General features: G+C 43.1%; 1 pseudogene; it reads left to right on the forward strand.

Moving 5' to 3' along the window:
• Nucleotides 1-5,730, forward strand: part of LOC135199322 (uncharacterized) — an 8,155-nt pseudogene extending 2,425 nt beyond the window's left edge.
• The last annotated feature ends 14,830 nt before the right edge of the window (nucleotides 5,731-20,560 follow it).

Below are 20,560 nucleotides of genomic sequence, written 5' to 3' on the forward strand. Positions count from 1 at the left end.
GCTGACATACTATCGTAAAAGATAAGAACTACAACCAATACCAATCCCTGGGTATATATTTATGATCAAATAAATAAAAAGATATGGAAGAAAGATAAGCATGACATTACCCCTTGAAGTCCAGAACACCTCTAACCTCATGAGACAGCCATTTGGTAAAGGGACCTGAGAGTTCAGTCGCCAAGAGTCATTCATAGGCCACTGAAGTAATGGAAGCTCTCTGCTGCTCGATCTAACCAAATCGTATGTGCGTGATATTGCTGTTTGCCAGGAGTGAATCCGTCCACCACTCAAAAACCTGTTATCCGCTACTCATACGATGGTATCCGTCCATTAAGTTTTAATGTTACTTAAATATATGAAATGTACTATTATTGTTAAAGGTTAGTGATTTATGTAAAAGATAATAAAAAGATAGTACTGAATATGGGTAATTTAATTCCTTTTGTTGCAATGATTTCACCTGAAAATTTTTGTCTAAAGTAATTTATTTACACTGACAGTTTTGTGTCGTTTAGCTTATTGGTCTTAATGTTATTCAACTTTGCTCTCTTCCACTCAGCTGCCCAACCAAACCTTTTTCATTTTTTATGGATGCATTTCTCAAGCCCATGAGTTTAAATTGGTATTAACATGCTACTGTGATATGTTAACAACCTATTGTAGGAATTGCTCGAAGCATTTTATTCAAATGAATTTTGGACCAAGGTTGAGTGTAAAAGAATTTAGGTTTAGCATAAGACTACAGGGAATTGTTAAGAAAAGGCAGAAAGTATTGAAGATGGATGCCTAAGGGACACTCCAAATGTATAATAATAATAATAATAATAATAATAATATCTTTTATTTCGGTTCAAGACCATATACAATGAACATACAAAATACACAGTAACATACACAATCTAGATATATGAGTCAACATGATAGGAAAAATTAGTAATCGGCACTTATCCACAAAATAGCTGAGGTAGCATAAAAGATAGTAATCATAATACTGGTAATAGTAATAATACTGGTGAGGAAAAAAAAATGCATTGAGAGTTATAACGTTAGTGCACAAATTATATAGCTTAAATTTCACTAGAGACCTTAAGGTGGTTACAGTAGTCTGGTACAGAGGGGGGCTAAATACATAAATTGAATGTATATATATATACATATATACACACATACACATATACATACATACATATATACGTATATATATACATACACACACACATATATACACATATATACATATACATATATATATATATACATATATATATATATATATATATATATATATATATATATCTATATATATATATAATATAATTAATATTAAAATTTATATTATATATAATATTCAAACACCCACACACATACATATATATATTATATACATACACACATATACACACACATACATATACATACATACACATATATATACATAATTATAAAACTTTAACTTGATAGTAATCACAGAAATAATGAAAAATAAAATATCAGCTATAAATATATAATGACAAAATCTGCAGATGACATCTTGCCAATACAGAGATTAAGTCCTTTACGGGACAAAGGCCTCATTTTCCCATCTTTCCCACAATTTAGATCTTCTTCTTGCTTCACTCCTTAGGATGCTTTGTTTGAGCGAGTTGCCGCTGTTTCTCACTCGGGTTACCAAGCTGGACATTGTTCGCCTTACAATGATTTTTAATTGTCCAGGTGGTTTTCTAAGAACATCTGTGTGGCGGAGTGGTAGCGTGGAGTGTTTGTGAGGCGTCTCAGAATGTCATTGTGCACAACAGTGATACGTCTCATGGTCTCTCGGGTATAGTTCGTCCAGAGGGAACACCCATAGATACTGTAACAGTACGAGCGGAAGAGCAGCAGTTTCACGTCTCGGTGACAGAAGGCAAACCTCCTTGCAATCATGTTGCCAGTTGCACATAGTTTACGACGCCTCTGTTCAATGTCTGCCGTATCTTTTAGGTCGTCGGTAATAATGTGACCCAAATACGGAAATTCGCGCACAAATTCCAGCCGATGGTTTCCGAGGAAAATTTGTGGTTCTGCAATATGCTTAAGCGATCTCGGGAGAAGCGACATGCACTGGGTCTTGGTTTCGTTGTAGATTATATCAAATTCCTCTGCATATTGGCCGGCAAGTGTCGATGAGTCGTTGGAGGGCCATGCACTGATTTTGGGTGCACCTCAAAACCATATCGTCGGCGTAACAGAGGTTGTTTATAGTTGTTTCATTGACAGTGCATCCGATTGGGAGTGAGTTCAGTTTTGACATTCAAGGCATCTGTGTACGTATTAAACAGGTATGGAGAGAGAATGAATTGCCCCCAAAGCCCCCTTGCCCGAAGCCCGTTTAGGGAGCCGAAGGTGTACGATAATACGTTTGCCCCATTTGACACAGAATTGCTGTGTGGAGAACCAGCAATGTAAAATGCCAATTAGATATAGGGGTGTGCCCCTTTTATGCAGCTTCAGGAATAGCTTCAGGTAGTTTACTCTGTCAAATGCTTTTCTCACATCTACGAAACACAGGAAAACCGGAGATGCTGATGATAAGGTAGTAGTTTCAGCAATTCTTTCAGTAAGTAGATGCAGGTGTCGGTTGAGTGGTTTGCTTTAAACCCGAACTGGTTGTCAGTGGTGTGTAGAAAGGGGGAGAAAGTCTCACAAGAAGAACCGACTCAAGTATCTTCGATGCGATCGTTGTGATTGCAATTGGCCGGTAGTTGCCAGGGTCAGCTGCATCCTTTAGCTTGTTTTTGATTAATGGTTTGGTAGTCGACACCATTGTACACGAGAGTCTAGGAGCATGACTCATTAATATGAGTAAACTATTAAACCTATATAGATTATAATTATAATAATAGGTATAGTTTCAAGTTTGATTTTTTTTCTTGTTTCAGGGTCCTACGCTAAAAGTTTGCAGTTCCCTTTCCTGAGGAAGTCTGAGGATGTTGGACAAACTCACTCAAGTATGGCGTTCCTATAAGTATCGATTTGTTCCATGGCTTGCCTTCAACCTTAAGGAAAGGTAAGTTGGATTTAAAGCTTGAATTTGTTTTACGTAAACTTTCTGTAATGTGCAATAACTAGTAACAAGGTACTAACACTAGGAGTAATATCTATGTCGGATAATTTGAGGAGTATAACAGTTGCACGTAATATTATGGTATAGTAATCCTTATAGTTTTGAGCAGTTGTATGGTGTGGGAGATAGTACTGCATGTTTTTACACCAGCACAGAACATACCAGTAGTTTTGCTTTTGCTTACCTAAGTCTTGTCATCCATTAGAAAAAATTGCCAACATCAATTATTGTTGACATGAAGGACAATCCTTTAGGAACCATAACTGTTAATGTATGGATGTATGTTCTCGTATTTCAAGAGTGACTTTATGTATTTCTTCCAGTTTGTTGTTGTTACTGATTTACATTCAGTTTGATAACTATGACTACTGTGCGTACTGGTATGATTCTTTTTAGGTTGTGTGATTATGCATACAATAGCTACTTTTGCTGTGAGAAATTTGTGAAGCAATGCTGTGTGATGTGACCTTGTTGCTTTGTAATGATTCCTTTGTTGAAATAATTTTCAAAAATATTGAAAAATATATTGATAAAAAAGATGAGTCATGATTTTTGTACAGAGAAATATTCTCTTCTTGCAGACACTCCATCGTTGTCCATGTACTCTTTCTGTCATTGATGGAAAATCTCTTGACTTCTGCAGAGGGCTAGCCTTCACATTTTTATTTCTGAGCTTTCAAGAATTTTCTCCCAATTGTTAATACTGTGCAAATAAGTGTTGTTTAACTGTGTAAGGTGTTACAGAACAGATAAAAATGCCACCATTTCAGCAGATAACCTCTCTTAGTATTCTCTGTACGGATTGGGTTTTGGCGATGGCTTTATTACTGCCTGAACCATGAAGCAGCCCCACAGAATCGTTTAAGCAAAGGCAATATGTCGTTGAGACCTTGAATCCAAATGTTCGTCAGCAGCTGCTCAACCATGTATGTAAGGCTCACATGTACCAAGTCCCATGTAGTAGCAAGTGCTTCCTCCTTGAGATGTTAGGAGACAAGAGTACCCAGTGCCTTGATGTAACACAAACTGGTGAATATTATGTGGACGAAATTTTCCAGCTGTATCGGACCCTCACCTTTGGTCTTATTCTGAATCTCACAAAGCTGGGAATCGTTTGTAACGTCAGGGGTCGTAGTGATAGGAGACACATCCCAGATATAAACCTGACATTTTATCGCGTGTTCAATCAGATGCATCACTTTACGTTGGCTGACACTGAGAGGCCTCGCCGACTTAACGATTATGGCATCCTGGAAACAATTGTCTGCATTTGGAGTACCTGGATATTTCACACTCATCTTATGTGACTGATGACGGCATAGCAAGGCTGATACTGAGGGACCCTGCTGTCATAAATGGCCGCACAGCAGAGCAGATCTCACGCATGGACTTGGATACGACAGAGCTGTGTAATTCTCTGAGCTATTTATGCATATCTGGCACTGCAACGAGCATGATGGGAGCCGTTATTGTTACGAAATTCTTGCCAAAGCTGAGATCACTGGGTAGCCAGATAGATTGTGGTCTATAAGTTATGTCATAGAACTTCTCCAGCCTGATGACGATATCAGAAAGTTCCAGTTTAATGAGCTGAGTGAGTTTCTCATGACAGCTGAGTGGGCATCACTGTTGAGTGAAACTTGTCCTAATGTATCTAAATTTACAACCCGTTTGAGTAGCATGTACGTCCTTCATTTACTTCATCCCCTCCAGTCACTCACTATTGAAGATGTTAGGGGTGAGCCTTGGGACATTTATGATTACCTGCAGATTAGAGGGAGCACTTTGAAGGAGCTCATTCTGACAGACAACATCAACAGTCCGCTTGATTTATCGTGGATAATGGAACTCACTCCTAATCTGGAGAAATTCCAGAGCAACATTATGATTTCAGAAGGTTATGAAATTCCTGAATGGAAGATGCTGAGAGTGGCATCTGTCACTGTCAGTTCATCAAAGGTATTGCTTTCTTTGCTAACAACGTCACGCACTGGCCCTTAAAGAATTGAGCATTGTATTTTCCCCTCTGCCATACAGCGAAACCGCGGACTGCTTGAATGACGACCTCTTTATTTACATTGCTCTCTCAGATGGACTTAAACATCTTGAGAAACTGAAGATCAAGGAATGTTCCCTGAGCAGCAGAGGAATTGACTGCCTTCTCATCCACTGCCCTGAACTGTGGTACTTTGCTTATCTCGTATTTTGGCACAATATCTCTCACGATGATATTGAGAGGTACAAGTCAGAGGCTGCCAAAAATAACTGGAGATTGAAATTTGTAATGCGAGAGGAATGGGAATGAGATGTAATGGAAAAATGAAACTGACTTATTTTCTCATATTCTGTTAATGAAGAAAGTTCATGGAAAATATTAGTGGCAGTCTTTTATATTCCTCAGAAAAATAAAAAATGTCTGTTAGTTAGACTGCCATTGCTTCAAGTGAACCATAGTTGTTGATGGATTTGTTCAACAAATTCTTGTCACAAATAATAGTAACTTCTGCTCTGTGATTTTTGGTGCTACTTTAGATTTATAAAATGACTGTATTGTATTTTTTGTAATTAGTACAGTGTGCAGAATTTTTGATCATGTAATAAAAAGGCAGCTAGAATAATCACAGTTTTTCCATAGATTTTCTGCAAGAATTCAACTGAATTTATTTTGAAAGTGTAGGTATTAGTGTTTAGAAGAAAGTTAGATTATTATACAAGAGCCCATAACTGGTGACTTTAGGTTGAGAGGTATTGTTTAGAAATTAAAATGACTTGTTTACTGATAAAAAACTAATGTAAAACTACAAGATGACATGACTGACTGTGAGATTGATAAGCCTTGAAATGGATACGTTTCTTAGAAATTTTTACATCTTGTGGCCATCATATTTTATTAGACATGGTTATTTGAAGAATACAGTGTATTCCTCACTATTCAAATACTACTTTTAATATAGCACAGTATACTCTCAGTTATCTCTGATAATTAATAATGTAGCCCCTCTGCAGGATTTTAAAATACAGGCAGTCCTTGGTTCTCAGTGGGGTGATGATATTGAAAGCCGCCATTAACCGAAACTCGGCCATGATAACCAGTTAATGGTGCCATAATTCTATTATCGGCACCTTATGGCACCGTTAACCAAAACTCAGCCTGTTATGGTACCATAAATCGTCAATTTTATGGCACCAGACAACTGCCATAAAACTGGATCGCCATTAACCGAGACTGTCGCATAACTGGGGACTGCCTGTACAGTTAATCCTGACTCCCCCATCCAAGTTCATGCTGTGGTCTTCTGTGTACAGTACATTTGGAGAACCATAATTGAGTTAGGAAATGAGACATAACAAAATATTTAAAATGATATGAGAGAGAGAGAATTTTTTATAACCTTATCCCCTAACTGCAACCCCTTTCATTCCTTTTACTAATACCTCCGTTCATATTCTTTCTTAGCAATTGTTTCAACATTATTTTCAGCGCTGAATGAACTCGTAAGTCCCAGCGCTTGGCCTGTGGCCTGAATTTGATATTCCAATTATATTCTTTGATCCAATGCTTCCATGCCATAAACAATAGAGAAACAGTCATTTTCAGTCTTCTCAGTTTTGCTGGTGTATTAAGTTTTATTGGTAATATCATTCCTTTGTGGTTTTCAATCTTTTTCTGTGTTAATTGTCTTTGGTAATTGTACCCTTTGCCTTTTGGTTTGATATTAATTTTCTCTCTCTCTCTCTCTGTTGCTACCAGTTTGGCTTGACTGAATGGAGTGGCTTGCACTCTCTCTCTCTCTTATGGCTCCCCTTATATTTTCTTTATACCACTTTCATTCATTCTTTTGAGCAGTAGGAAAGTGGGGAACAAAGTAAAAGAAGTAAAGTAAATGTTGTAAATCTTTGCTTTGCGGATAGATGCCATTTTTATGATAAGACTTTTACTTTTTTTTTCGTATTGGATTGGTTACAAGTGACAAGTTACCAGTGCTTATATTGGGCAAAGTTTAGGGAAGTTTATGTACTGATGCCATCACCAGAGTGTTTGTGGTGCTTAAAGCTACCTGGTTACTCTGCCACTAACCAGTGTAGTAACCAGCTTGAAAAAATAAAAATATGCCTGAAGTACTTTTGCTCGTAGATTGTTTCCTGAATTAATTATCAGTTGTTTACCTATATGTAAGTAGGTAGTAAAACAAATGACCTACCTGGAAAAGGATGCTTTTAATGTCTGCTTTTAGCTGTAATTCCCCTTTTTTAACATTTTCAGTTCTGAAAAGCTGTTGTGTACTAGTTGCTTTACATGGTAACGAGACGTTATAGGCAAGGTTATGGGCAGTTCTGTTAGATACTACATAGCAAGGTTATGATTTTTGTTGAAGACTGCTGACAAAGCATGTTTATGAGTTTTGGTTAATACTGACATAGTAGCAGGGTTAAGTTTCTGTTAAAATTCTGTACTAACATAACAAGGTTATGTTAAATACTGATGTAGCCAGGTTATGGCAGTTTCCGTTAATGCTGACATTTTCCTTTGCTATGTAATTTTTTATTACTTATGCATATTATTTTAACACTAGTCTCTTGTAGAGTGAGCCAGGTATTTGTTTTTAAATGAAGACTGTAAATTGAATGAAGGCATGTTGAGAAGTTGGCAGGAGGAGACCAAAGGAAACGGATGAATAATCCTAAACACACAGGCTAAAACTGGTGAATTTCACACCTATACCACCTAATGTTTGATAGTTTAGACCACATTGCAAAAACAGCAATTTTGTCTGCAGGTCAAAGTTTTGGGCTCTTGTGAAAGTGGAAAATTGTAATTGTTTGAAATTTGATCATTTAGTGGATATGTTTTGCTGTGTGACCATTTTTGTATTATTTACTGGAGTATTTCATTCCTGTGGTAGTGGTTTGGAGTAATTGTAAAACACACTCTTCTTGTTTAATTCATATTAGAATGACAACCAGAATTGCTGTGATACCAAAGTAGAATTTATGACCACTTTTCTCAATTTTGTATATTTCATATAGTAGTACCTATTCCTCAAGGAGTGTCTATAGAATTTATTCATCTTTGAATGTATTCTAGTCAGTTTTGCTAGTCACTGATGTCACGTTTTGATTAAAATTTCTCTCTGTACTTTTAACTTTTATGTGGAACCTCCCATGCAGATTTACAAATCGTGGGGCCACTAAGATGACTAAGAACAAATGGAAGAGGTAACCCAGCTCAGGCCATGGTGAATCATAGGCCTACCCAATACCCAATAGACTCTTGTTTTCTGTGTAAGTCGGAGACAGCCGCACCTTGTGCTGGTTCATTAGTGTGGGGAAGCACAGTTACTGGAAAATGAGCTGAAACAGGAGAATTTTAGAGGATTCAAATGATTACAGGCAGTCCCCGGTTAATAGCTGGGGTTCCATTCCCTGCCCGATGTTGCTAACCGAAAATCACCACTAACTGGAAATCAGAGATAACAGCACTAATAAACTGCTTAACGGTGCTGTTAACTGGAGATCGCGCAGAAAATCCAGTTAACAGTGTCCGTTAGACAAGCACCATTAAGCGGATAGTTGTTAACTGATGCTGCTGTTAACCAGGGCTGTCTGTATTTACCATGGGGATTTACTAGTTATCAGGGTGAACACAACAGCTGATGACAGCCAGACTTAGTTACTGTGATCATGTTGACTTGAAAGCTTTTATGGATTTCTAAGAAAAGTGGGTTTTTCTTTTAGAAAAATTGCTGGTTTCCAAGAAGTCAGGTGCACTGTCAAGTTTACGGAGGCTTCATTGTGTTCCTACAATGAACAAACATAGTTTACTTTTCCCTAAATACCCTTGTAGGTGCAATTATCATAATACTGCTTACATAATTGCGTGAAACAAGAGCGTTGGCAGCTAATGCTGAGTAAAGTATGCCTCTAACAAAGGAAGTCCTTCATCCACCCAGCCAGATCATTTCACTTCCAGCCAGTTTCATTGCACCATGATATGGTATGTTTTATTATATATCTTACCTCGACTGATTGTAATTCTTCTATTCTTGTATGGATTTACTGCTGACAGTGTCCCCAATTTAGTGCACCGTAGACAATGCTAATGGGTCATTGCAATATCCGTTTGATTTTCTGCTTTATCGTTCTGTACCCTTTACTTTTTGTTTTGGGTGTCATTCCATCTAGTATTGCCAATTTTTGACCCTGTATATCTCCCATTTTTACCAATTTGTACAGAAAGTCTGTATTGGGCTGTATTATTATATTAATCACCATAGTTTTTAGGGGTCCTTATGAATTATGTACTACTATGTATTTAGTGATTTTGTAGTTTCTCCTATTTGTAAAGTGCTTGCTTTTGTTTGAGCGCATTGCAGCTAATGTCGCTTATATTCAACATACATTTTGACTTTGTCTGCATATTAACTGTACTTGAAGTGTGTGTGTGTGTGTGTGTGTTGTGTGTGTGTGTGTGGGGTTATGTGTTTTAGTTTTGGGGTGTTGTTATGAGGTGAAAACAGTATTGTAATTTATTTTTGCAGGGGTTTTATTTCTCATTCTTGGCAGATGCAAATGCAGTTTTAATGTTACTTGTTCAGAGGAAACTTGGGAATGCTTATAGTATAAGTAATTTACAAATTTTCAGAAAAGTAAAGCAATGAAATACCCCTGAGCTGCATATTTGCCATGGTACTAGAAAAACCTCATAGATAAATTCACCATGTGCTTTGTTCATCTGGAAGTGTGTGGACCACATTCTGAGGGAAATTTGTTTATAGCTTGAAGGCTGAACAATGAAACTTGAAAATATAGTAAATAGGGGGGAACCTATGCCAGTTAGGATTAGAGTCTGGATCAGTCATTCTGAGCTTGGAGAGGTCAAGTTAGTCATGCTTGCTGTTTTGACCAGACCAACTTAGGCACCCAAGTGGGGTATGTTCTTTGATATAGGAAAGCATAAAAGTCTTCCATACCTAGATGACACAGGTGGAGGTTTCAGTTCGTCCAGCAGCACAAGATCGTGACGAGACACAAGATGGTCGTAGGTGAGATGAGGTGCTAACTGTGTTAATCAGGTCTTGGCTAACATTGGTAGAAAAAAATGTTTGGGCATGAATAGGAAAAAAGCCTGAATTGATGATGGGCCTCAGTCTGGGGAAGTGAGTTTATTTTCTAGCCTCTGGAATGCCACATCTCTCAATTTTTAGTTTCTTTGTGATAGACACAATCTTCTCAATGCATTCCAGCTGTGACTCTTAGCACTTCAAAGTAGTTGCTGGGAATGTTTTTTCAAATGATTTCAGAATTACTAACAGTACAAACAAAATAGTTTGTTCCGATACGTAATACAAACCATCGGTCCTTTAAACAATAGGAAGTAGCTAAGCGGCAGCTGGAACGGTCGTAAGCTTCGAACAAGGGAGAACGGTAGTTAACTGCTTGTCCGACAGTCGCGCGCGCGCGACTGGGAGGTAAACAAATCACTTTTGCTTTCGGCCGCGGGTGTGAAGGACGTGTTCGTCATCGCTCTCTGCCCGCTTCATCGTCGTAGGCTTTGTTTATATTGTGTTTTCTACTAATGGTTTGGTTTGACTTGAAAATGAAACTGTAAGTACACTGTTTTCATTTTCATTACTTAATTATGAATCAACATGGAGCTATCGCCGTAGAGACGGCGATTTCCGCTCTTTTCATGAATTGAACCCTTGAATTATGTCTCGGTGCCGAGGGCGGGCGCGCTCGCGCCGAGTCATGTATTTGGGCGAAAGGGTGTAATTGAAAAATGTAAGTACTTTTTTCATTATATTTTTGCCCTGTACGTTCGTTACCGAGAGTGTGATTGCGTTCGGCACGAACTTTTAATTTTGTATAATAGAATGCAATGAAAAAAGTGGATTCGCAATTGCAATATTCTTTTCATTTTCATTTATTGATTGCATGAATTTAATCTGGATCAATTTTCGTTCTTACCCGGGAATTGATCCTTACGATTTTTTATGTGAAATGAAATCGCAAGTGCAGTATTCTGTTTCATTTTCATATATATTTTATGATAGCATCATATTATTGGATCAAGTTTCCGTTCTTAACCGGGAATTGATTTTTTCTCCTTTAAGTTCTATGAAGTGAATCGCAAGGGCAGTATTCTGTTTCATTTTCATATTACTTTTCACTGCTGTGCGGGGGTGGGGGAAGCGAAGGTCTGCCAGGAAGTTGGTAGCCGATTCTTCGTCTTCCTTCCTGCCCCCCGCTCAGCTTCTTCATTGTATTTTGTATTTGGGGTCTTCCTTGCGTTCGGGGTGGGGCATGTCTTCCCCCCGTGCTGAGAGGAAACCCCTCTTACTATCTATCTATGTACCGCAGGTGCTACATCCGTGGGAGACGACCTTGGATGTAGATATAAAGCCATCAGCGAGGACGACCTGGGACAGGTGGGGGAGTCGCTGAGACTGCAGGGGTTGATTCAGCGGTTGGCGGGGTCGGCAGTGGTCACTCATGATACGGTAACCACTACAACAACCACAATCTCGACACCAGCATATGAGATGTCACCGCACCTGGTGTACACACCACATGTCATGTCGGTAACACCCACGGCTGCAATCCAGAACCAATTCCTGCCGTGCCAATCAGGACGGTGCCACCGCCACCTGGGTTCTTTGTATTGCCGACCCCGGACTGCCGCTGCCCAAAGAGTACCCCCTGGACTGCCGCCCAGTGCCGAGGATGACGGTAGCTGCCGACAGGACGCCTGTCTCTCCTGTGGTACCTGCCGTGCCTGCCGTACCTGTTGCGGTCCCAGCCGCTCATTCCCTTTCAGATCAACTGCCTGCTGCTGATTCACTTTCAGATGTTCCTGCTGTTCCTGGACCTGTTCCTGTTTGTTTCCTGCTGTTGGTGATGCTGTCACAGTCTCAGGTCTTTCCGACAGGTGCAGTCGGGCCCTGTTGCTTCGGCAACTGCCCCGGCTCCCTCCTGGATGGAAGACCTGACGTCTGTCTTGCGGAGCCTGGCGAAGAAGAAGAGGAAGAGGAAGAAGGTGTCGTCGTCGTCTTCGTCGTCTTCTTCGTCGTCCGCTGCCTCTCCTTTCCCCTTCGACTTCTAAGGCCAAACAGCCGAAGAAGAAGAAGGTTGCCTCCTTCCCCCCCCTAAGAAGACTCCTTCGGGATCATCTAAGGGCCCGGCTCGCTCAGGCGAGCTGGGGAGCTCTTCTGCTGGTCCTCCTGTTCCTTCGGGAATGGGGCCCGTCGCTTCTTCTGCAAGAAGAAGTCGACGGGGACCAGAGGGCACCAGCCTCGGCTGGTGCGTCCTCACCTGGTGCTAGCGGGTCTGCCGCTAAACCAGGTTCCGTCTCGGCCGCTTCTCGTTCGCGAGAAGCACCGAGTGGACGCTCTTCCAAGAAGACCGTCCAGCCAAAGTTTTGACGCCCGAGCTCGCTCGCCGTCAAGACAGCGGCGCGGAGCAGAAGACTGGCGAGAGTCGTGCACACGACTCTCGCCAGGCCAGTGGACGCTCTCGCAGCGATCAACTGGCTGCTCGGGTCTAACGTGACGGTCGCTGATCAGCCACGGGTTGAGGCGAGGAAGGAGTCCCCGGCGGCCGCCGGTACCAGCCACGGCTGGTACCAGCGACTCGACGCGCCGAGAAGGACGCTGGCCGGTCTCGACGCGACACAGAGCCTAGCAGGTCACCCGTCCGCCGCTCCCGATGGGACCGGGCGGAGACGGTGACCAGCGGCAGCTCGCCTGACGCTAGAGATCGGTCTCGACGTTCTCAGCCGAGCCAATCGCCCCAGGCGAGCGGTAAGGCTAGGCCTGCTGCTCGACCGCACCGCGGGTTGACGATCAGCAGCAGCCCTCCACGCACGCTGTCCTGCCAGCGAGCGAGGGGGGAGCGTCAGGTTTTGCCTCTCCCATAACGGTTGAGGCGAGGAAGGGGTCCCCGCGGCCGTCGGTACCAGCCACGGCTGGTACCAGCGGCTCGACGCGCCGAGAGGACGCTCGCCGGTCTCACCGTGACAGCGAGCCTAGCAGGTCACCTGACGCCGCTCCCATCGGGGACCGGGCGGAGACGGTAACCAGCAACAGCTCGCCTGACGCTAGAGATCAGCGTCGACGTTCTCAGCCAAGCCTCTCGCCTCAGGCGAGCGGCAAGGCTAGGCATGCTGCTTCGATCGCCACCGCGGGTTGACGATCAGCAGCAGCCCTCCAAGCACGCTGGTCCTGCAGCGAGCTAGGGGGGAGCGTCAGGTCTGCCTCTCCTGTACCTTCAACCTCCTCGGGCTACGCCGGGAGGAGCGAGGTACCTATCAGTGATCGCGAGAGGTGCGCCGCTCGCGACCCCGCTATGACGCCGTATGGACCAGGCACGGTTCTAGGACCGACCAGGACATACGCGCAATTAGCTGGAGGCGACCGTCAGGGGTCCTGCCGCTCTTCCTCCTTCTGAAGGAGGAGTATCTAGGGATCTGTTCTTGTTGGAGGGACTGGACGGTCCCCTACTCCGCAAGACGCGGTTACTCCCGAGATACAGAGGAATTTGCAGAAGTCATTAAGCTGATTCGTCAGCATAATGACCCTGCGGAAGGATTGCCGCTCCCACCAGCAGAGCCCACGTCTCTGCTCGAGTCGTTTTGGGGCCCGAGAGGGAACCCAAACCGACGGTGGGTCTGCGCGATCGGAGCTTGCCGATTCTGTCTCGAACCAGTGTCTCGTCTCCGGACAAGAAGGCTCTCTCAGTTCTGGCCGGTCGATCAAGCTACTTCCACCACCTCCTCTACTGCGACAGCGGCGTTTTCTACGTGTCTTCGGACACCGTATTTAAATACTCCTTCGGTCCTCCTGAGAGGTTTCGACCTCGACGAGGACTGGAATGAGTAGGAGGAGGACGGTATCGCCTCTCTCCTGTCAGGTGTCGATCAGCCCCACCCAGGACGACGTTCACAGTGGCGGCAGACCCTTACCTACAGTGAGAGTTCGTAACCCTCTCCGCTGGGAAAAACGTTTTCTCCTGACGATACGTTTTCCCAGACTCTGAGAGGCCATCGCCGCAAGGCGATGGCTGCTCCTACTCTTCTCCAACTGCTAGTTCCACTGGGAAGGCGAGCGAGTATCCAATTCCTTCCCCATTCCCTCTCTCCTTACGGCTACGAGGGAAAGGGGAAGGATCCTACAGAGATTTCTTTGTAGGATCCCACGTTCGGGACTGCGCTACCGGGGGGACCTTCGGGTCCTACCTGACGTAAGCCCGGTCGTTGAGGAGGAATCCTGCTCCATTCTCGATTTCTACGGGAATCGAGAGGACCACCAGCCGATATCGTTTGACGAATTCGGTGGGGGTTTCGCAGACTGCTTAGAATTCTACGGAATTTCTAGCGCATTTCAGAGTGTTTCGAGTTTTTTACGATCTTCAAAACACTTACGCGAGACCACGGTCCAAGTGAGCGAGGACGAGAATCCCCGATATGTTACACGATAATCGGGAACCTCGCCTATGCTCGAATTCCTGGAATTTCTAGCATTGTGAAGAAGACTGCTGCTGAAGAAACTATCTCACAGTAGGCGACCAACCTGAATAGAGGAGATCGGACGGGGAATATCCAGTTTGGCTTGAACTATCGTCTTAGTATTCTGTTCACCATTGAAGCTTTCCTTCAGGGAAGACTTCTCCTTCACTCTCTTTGATAGAGAACGAAGGTGGTCGATCTCCAATCCTTATTTTGTTTTCTTGAAGGAAAGAATTTAGGATGGAGATCGTTGTTCAGAATCCTACAAATATACTACGTATATTAACCTCGCGACCTGATTCTGCTAAGCAGTTCACTTGTCCGAGGGGTAGGCGCATATCCTCTTATTCTACGGATTGCGACTTAGACGAGAAGTATTCTAATTGAACTGCAACTCGGGGTTGCCTGCAACCTCCCAGGAGTTTCAGTTTCAATTTTATATACTTATGGTTTTGTCACGACAACACCATTTCAACTTTTATATTTTACCGAAATTCGTTTCGCCTAAATATAATTGCCCGAGCATATCTTTTATGCTCGGTAGTTCTAGCCGAACGCATTCCTTCGTGGAATAATGGATTAACCTGGCAACTCAGGATGACGAGTCAGCAGGCTCAACCACTGCGTATTGAACTGCCTCATAGCACCCCGCTCAGTATCAGCTGGCCTCCGAGATCCACGGTCATGTATGTCTCTCTCTCCCCTGCTTGATTGACTACCGAACCGTATCTCTGCCTAACAATCATGGACTTAGGTCTCTGATTAACGGGGATTCTCGCAATAATGAAGGACCATCTACTGCGGTGACGCTGGATTCCATCGCCTTCGACATTGCGAGAATTTTCAACAGAGATATCTCATTGGACTCTTTCATCTTTCTGTTTACCGCACGGTAACAGAAGTCTGTACAAGTCTCCCCGCCCCTGCATCGCACTGCGATAATGCGAATGATTTTGCAGACATCTGAGTTTGTCTTCAAAATATCTCGTATTCGTAGGTGTACAATTGTTCATTGTTCAACCCGAATTACAAGATGTGTCAGAAGACATCGCCTACTCTCCGACCTGACAGCTCTACCTCCAAATGTTCAGCCCATGAGAAGCAGTTCTTCAGGCGCTTTCACCTGTGTTTTCATTACCGAAGAACGCCCCGCTTTCATTGCAACTACGATTCTCACCGGACAGCAATGAAATAGCGGTAGCGTTTTCAGTCATTTGTAAGCACAGGTTTGATGAATTGAGATCCTCTCTCGATTCATATGTGAAGACGTAGGTTGCATTCAATATCTACCTTCGTCTTCAACGGTACATAGTGTTGTTTCTCCTTAGCTGAGATTCAACAAACATGAGATAGTTTTTACCTTCAGGGACCTCGGTCTCTAGAAGGCAATGACTTTCGCCTGTTGGGTACAATGCCTTAAGAGAATCATCACCTCGCTGTCCGGCATTGGTGAACAAACAAATACATCATTTGTTTGGTCTCTCGGCATAACCCTTTTAAAAGGCGAATGTCACGTGACTTACTCGGATGCTTTGACAACTTGCCTCCTCACCGAACGCAGTCAGTCGCAGCTGGTCAGAGCAGCCCAGTCAGTTACGAATTACGCTGTTGACTTAGTTCGGTTGTTACACAGCAACCATTACTTCGTTTTAATAGCTTGTCACAGTACCCATACCATTGACACCCACCATGTGGAGTGTCGGTGTCCTATCCACTACCGAGAACTTCGCTGCATGGGGATAGGAGGATGCGAGAGACTTCGTTGCTGAACGACAGACCAGTATGGGTACTGGACATCACCGAAGTAGAGAAGAGGGATAGGTCATGCGACTATTTCCTTCTTTTCCTCTGAGGAACTGCATGACTTCTCCTGCGAAGTCAGGCACCCAGGGGATGGGGATCCGTGCGCTCGATTTCGTACCGAACTTCGTAGCGAAGACTCAGAAACCCTTCGGTCCCTGACGATTGGTTCGAGTCGTTCACAATCCCCTCCCTAATGGACTTCACCGCCTTCGATGCGAAGGAGATGCTGCCTTGTCCACAAGAACTTCTCCTTGGCGCAGGTACTGAAGGCAGGGGTCTGGTCCAACCAGACCACATGCCCTTCCTTCTACCTTCGGGATATTTGCCCACAGGTCCTTGGATCTTTCTCCTTGGGACCCGTGGTGGCTGCTCAACACGTTGTGTAGCGAACCCAGACCCTCGCAGGCTGAACAGCATCGAGTCCTAGTGTGACCGTAAGAATGGATGGTGAATGAGAGTGTGACTGGCTCCTCTTCCCATCTTTTTCTTCCCCTCTACCTGTGGTTAGAGGGACACGGTCGTCACCCTGCTGGATAAGGACAAGATGCAGGTGAGCTACTCAACAGAGCCCCATCCTATCCCTTTCACTAGGGATAGGAGCGTATATCCACCACTTCCTCCAACAAGGGGGAGGAAGTGGATGCCAGCTTGAGACAACCCATACTTTATGTTGCCTCTTGCAAACAGGAACAAGTTCTTGCTTGCTGGTACGAAGAGATACGCTTGCCTCTCTCTTAGTACTCGGCCCAGAGGTCTGACCATTGATCCTGCGGTGCACACCCCGATCAATCGGACAGAAGGCTTGGATCCCTCCCTCGCTCTTACGACCAGGGAGGCATTCCAGGGATGGACGAACACCAGTCTGTTCATCAAAAGACTCAGATTCCTCCCACCAAGAAGTGAGTCTTCCTATTGTTAAAGGACCGATGGTTTGTATTACGTATCGGAACAAATGACAATTTGTCGAAAATTGCATTTTTCCTAACTATACAAACCTGAGGTCCTTTACATACAGTCCCTCCTCATGCCACCCCTCACTCTGCGTATTTTGCATGGGCCAAAAGCAAAAATGATTTGTTTACCTACCCAGTCGCGCGGCGCGCGACTGTCGGAACAGCATTAACTACCGTTTTTTTCTCCCCTTGTTCGAAGCTTACGACCGTATCCAGCTGCCGCTTAGCTTACTTCCTATTGTTTAAAGGACCTCAGTTTGTATAGTTAGGAAAAATGCAATTTTCGACAAATTGTCATTTCTGTAATTTTAATCCTTGACAATACATATTTTAGAAACGAATGTTTTTTTCATGTATTTTTAAGTTTTTAATTTGTATGTTTCAAAGAAATATATGTCTCAATTTGAAGATCAGTGTAGTACTGTTTTGTCTAAAATGTGTTGGTAGGTGTTTAATGGGGTGAGTTATTAATATGCAGTAGTATATGTTGCTCATAACTTTTACAAACATTCAATAACAGGACTGTTCGTAGTGTAACTGCAGACAATATGGACAAGATCATTTCAGATGACTGTCTTTTAGACCAGCTGACGTCCTTAACAGCTGCTCTCCGAGGAACTCTGTTTCATGTTGTGGTGGAAACTTCTCCAAAGCAGCGTCGAGCGCACATCAGAAAGCTTTGAAGGTTTGTCATCCTTTTACATTCTCTTATGAATATGCAGGTATAGAAGTTGCATGGTAAAAACTGGTAGAAATGTCCAGAAAATCCTGGGAAAAGGCATGGATTGTGACCTAGACTAGGTAGGAATTAAAATGAAAAGTGTTTAAAACAGAGGGCTGTGAAGAGAATTAATTTCATGTCTAACCTTGTCAAGGGAAAAGCTAATGTAGTAAAGATTGACAGTTACGATAATGATTTCTCTCTCCCTACATTCTGCTGCAGTTTCGGAACTGACAGCCAACTTGGGTCTGTTTATATGTATGACCTCTGACATTTCTTGCAAGTACGTATAATTAAGAAAGGGTCAATAATGTACTTGTAGTACATACATAAAATCAGAACGATAATGCATAATTAAAAGAAACCTTTATTCTTGAAATGAGGAATGAATATGTAAGTACTATCAGTTTTGAAAGCCAAATGTACTGGAAATGAATTATGGTAGGTTCTTTTCCCTTGATAATATTTTTCCTGTTCAGGAAAATAACCGTCATAAGTCACAGATTATCTGTTCTCAGTAGTAACAATAGTGCACACATTATGGACATTAACAATCTTTCCCCAGTTTGGTTAGTAGAAATGTTTATTGTTATTTTCCAAAATTAATACAGTATGACAGAACAAGCGTGATAGGCTTTGAACTTGGAACCAAACCTAAAGAAAATGTAATGCACATATGGTTAAGAGAGAGAGAGAGAGAGAGAGAGAGAGAGAGAGAACAAATACAGAGAAGGTAATAAATGGACAACAGTATAACATGTACTCCATCCATTTTTAGTTTGTGTTAAGTGTAAGAGAACAGAGATGAAGTACAGATGGGGGACTCTTTAAGTAAGACTTGTAGCAGTTGTATCTTAAACTCAGTAAGGTGCAGGAGACAGCTAACTTTGTTTGACTAATATTCTGCCCTTCCAAACTAGCGCTGCATGATAAGTAACCCTGAAAGCGCTTGAATATTAGATAAATCACAAAATAAAGCCTTCTACAAACAGCATGTCTTTCAGAAATGCATTGACACGGCCTTGGAATTTGTTATTAGCCTCTTGTGATTTCACATTCTTCACTTTTGACTTTCATAAATTACATTTTTATGCATGACACTTACCTGGCAGGTATATATATAGCTGTATTTTCTGAAGTCCGACAGAATTTAAAAAAAACTTCCGACACACGCAGTGGTCGGCCAGGTGGTTAGTACCCATTCCCGCCGCTGGGAGGCGGTATCAGGAACCCCCATTCCCATTTTCTATTCATAAATTTTCTGTCGCCGGTACTGAAAACACCTGTTTTCAGTACCTCCGGCTTAGGATTTTGGAAACTTCATTTGCCGCTAAGTATCCTAATTGTCTTTTAATTTATTTACTTGGATTTGTGGCTAGGCATACGCTATCTTAAATTGATTTGAATTTGATTCATTTTTGCATAAGATATCTGAATCTAGTTAGGCTAGTTTCAGAGGGTGTTGTCTGCTAAGATAGGGTGTGGCTACCGAAAGCTTCGGTAGTTCCGCACTTGGGGGGCGCAATTAATCAGTAAACGTGTCTAATTCCGTAAGGAAAAAGTTTGTTTAGTATGTACGCAATTAATCAATTACGAAAGTCAGGGTAGTGATACTGCTAACCTTCCGGTAGACTTTATTTGCCTAACGCTGTAGTATGGCCTACGGGTTATGACTATGTCTGCGAGAGGTGATCGCTCTCCTTCATTGTTGTGAAGAGTTCTACTTCTGTTTTGTTACGCCTAACCCTGTAATGTTGCCTTCGGGCCCTAAAACAGTGTTCTGTAGAGGTTATTGCCCTTTCTCTTATACTATTCGATTCGTAACTTAGAATCGAAAGTGCTTGCTTTAGAGAGCAATAGTGAAGTGCTAAGTGTATGACAGTGCCCCTTTGTGTAGTGGAGGGTGCGTCAGATCGGCCTTACAACGCCTCTAGGTCTAGACCTCTGTCGAACTCCCAGAACCAAGGGAGAGGGCATGTCGAAAGCCGAAGGAGGGTTACAGGGGAACCCCACCGATCTGGCGTGCCTTCGGCAGTTTCTGATGAAAATCCCCAGACTGCCAAAGTGCGTGCACATGCACGAATCCTGAGGATTGCTTCTCGTCCTCCGAGGCGTCCTCCGCACAAGGGTTGGAGCTCTCGGAAGGACTCGCGCCCTCTAAGAAGCTTTATTTAGAAGAGGACGCTTCACGTCCCTTCTCCCTCGTTAAGTGTTTCAGTGAGAAGAAGGCGAAAGTTGCCTGATCACGTGTACTTCTTTCCACCAAGAAATAGGAAAAAGAAGGCAGTTTCTCTCGCTTGTTTTGACGCCTGTCAGGAGCGTGACGCATTTCTGCACGCTTATTTGGACGATCGGCTTGAACAGGACGCTCTTGGATGGACGCACTCACCAGTGGACGCCGAGCGTCCGCCAGGGTGGCCCCGCCGACGCGCACCAGGACGCCAAGGCTCCCCCCTCGCCAGTGGGAGAGCCGA

This window comes from Macrobrachium nipponense, chromosome 25 (assembly GCF_015104395.2).
Source record: "Macrobrachium nipponense isolate FS-2020 chromosome 25, ASM1510439v2, whole genome shotgun sequence".
NCBI classification, from domain to species: domain Eukaryota; kingdom Metazoa; phylum Arthropoda; class Malacostraca; order Decapoda; family Palaemonidae; genus Macrobrachium; species Macrobrachium nipponense.